We start from the raw sequence: 2,080 nt of genomic DNA, 5'->3' as shown, positions 1-2,080 counted from the left end.
AAAATTCCTCACAATTCTGACTTTTTTTGTGAGATACAGCCTCAGAATTGTAAGAAAAGCCCGAAATGTGAGAAGAATTATAATTTTTTATTTCCATGGCTGGAAAAAAATAACAGTTTCAAGATGTAAACTCAGAATTCCAAGGAAAAAAAGTAATCTGCAATTACCTTTTTTCTTTTTTTTTATTCCATGGTGGAAACAAGGTTCCAACCAAAAATGCTGCTGATTCTGCCGAAAGTTTCAAAATGTTTATATACTTAGTTATATACATTTTAGTTCAAAGCTTTTTCTTTATTCTCCAGATAATCTGAAACCAATTGCAGAGGAGGAGAGGAGAATAGAAGAGGAGGAGAAGAAGGTACGAGAGGAGAAGGAACGCATTGCTAAACAGCTAGCAGAAGGTGAGGTTTTCTCTTGACATTTAAATAGTGTGATTCTTCTGCAGATTGATCAGATTGGTTGCTTTTATCCAACAGCTAATGAGGACACAATCTTGAAGTGAGCTGCCCAAAATGACTCCTGTATCGTTTCTGATGTAAAGATCGTGTTACCTGTCTGGATAAAGAATAATGCTTGTATTCTGCCACTTTGGTTTTACAGTGCCCTTTTCACACCTGTCGCTGTTTTCTAATAGATCATGTCAGATTAATGCCTCATTTTGTGAAATAATAACTGAATACATGCAAATATATGTGTATAAATTTCCTCTGATCTGACACCGTTTCTTCTTTCATTGAAGAACCTCTGATTATAATGTAAAGCCTGCAATGTAATGTTAAATATACACTGAATCAGAGTTCCACTTTGGTAAACATCCACACCAATATTTATTAATAAACTGTTAATCCTGATTTTTTTTTGTCATTTTGATATTTAAAAATCATTTGAATGTCTAGGTAGTTCAGAGTCTGACAGCAGCATTTAATATTACATTTTTATGGAAATACTGTAAATAAAACTTAGTAGTTGTTGTTCAAATTCATCATCCAGTCCATTCAATCTATTTTTATCTCCGATATACCCATGGATGGTCTTGTATGCATGTTGAATACAATTATGGCAAACATAGGCTGCGTAGACTTAAAATAGTTGTGTTTAAGGTAAATTATTGCGGCATCAGATAACCAGTCCGAAATTACATATATAAAAAAAAAAAAAATTAACTCTGTTCGGACAATTTACATGTTGGTCAAACCAATGTCATGCTGTCCTAGTGAGCTTTTTTTTAATATCAAAATAAGATACAAAGTGAACTATATTGTATGTGGAAAGTCATAAGTCGGTCTAATCAAGAATACCGGTTCTCCGAATATTTCTCAGTGACAGAATATTCTCCATTTCTTCCCCAGTAATCCACGGCTCTTACTCTATAGTATCCGCTCACCTCCAGACTCTCTGTGGAGAGAAAAACACCAGCAGGTCAATGTATGGATCAGTGCTTGAAGTTAAATATTCTGAATGTAGCCAAAATTTTAAATAATACCTGGAGAATAAGTGAAGTATGTGAAAATAGTCTCTCTCTGATTAATCCTCTGGAAAGTCGTCTCATCTTTGGAAAATTCCACTTTGTATGTCTTTATACACCTAAAAATGCCATATTAGTTATGTTTAGAACTCTTAAATGAAGAATTAATTTAATTGCTGCATTTAATCAGGTATTACTTTGTTGCGATGCAGTGATCCTTCCAAATGATCAGAACCTGTCCTTTGGTGATGGTGATGAAACGCACCCCGTTTACCTGCGGAATGATAACTGCGATATTAAAACCAAACCACACAGTTTCTCAATCTTTGCCGAAAATAACATGCACCTGGAATGCAGAAGTTTTGCAATGACACTGTCAAATTAATTTCATGCACAGACACAAATAGATTTTTTTTGGGTGTAGAGGAACAGCAGATGCCATGAATTCACCCCATTGCATGAATGAATGAATCATGACTGATACTGAACTCAAGGGTCCTGAAAACCTGTGCCTTACTACGCTTTGTGAGGTTCATGCTGGGATGCTTTTAGACAGTAGCTCACATACAATGGGTACGGAAAGTATTCAGACTCCCTTAAATTTTTCACTCTGTT

The 2,080-nt window shown here is 35.0% G+C and overlaps 2 long non-coding RNA genes across 2 annotated transcripts; one reads left to right on the top strand and one right to left on the bottom strand.

Moving 5' to 3' along the window:
* Positions 1–239: 239 nt before the first annotated feature.
* On the top strand, positions 240–711 carry LOC107580379 (uncharacterized). Its single transcript, XR_001608631.1, has 2 exons — positions 240–401; positions 477–711. It is a non-coding gene; the product is annotated as an uncharacterized lncRNA (long non-coding RNA).
* A 225-nt stretch (positions 712–936) lies between these two features.
* Positions 937–1,769, bottom strand: LOC107580380 (uncharacterized). Its single transcript, XR_001608632.1, has 3 exons — positions 1,663–1,769; positions 1,484–1,584; positions 937–1,395 (listed from the first exon to the last, which is right to left on the bottom strand). It is a non-coding gene; the product is annotated as an uncharacterized lncRNA (long non-coding RNA).
* Between the last annotated feature and the right edge of the window lie 311 nt (positions 1,770–2,080).

This window comes from Sinocyclocheilus grahami, unplaced genomic scaffold (assembly GCF_001515645.1).
Source record: "Sinocyclocheilus grahami isolate Dianchi unplaced genomic scaffold, SAMN03320097.WGS_v1.1 scaffold32387.1, whole genome shotgun sequence".
NCBI lineage: Eukaryota > Metazoa > Chordata > Actinopteri > Cypriniformes > Cyprinidae > Sinocyclocheilus > Sinocyclocheilus grahami.
This window is presented reverse-complemented; position numbering and strand designations above follow the sequence as displayed.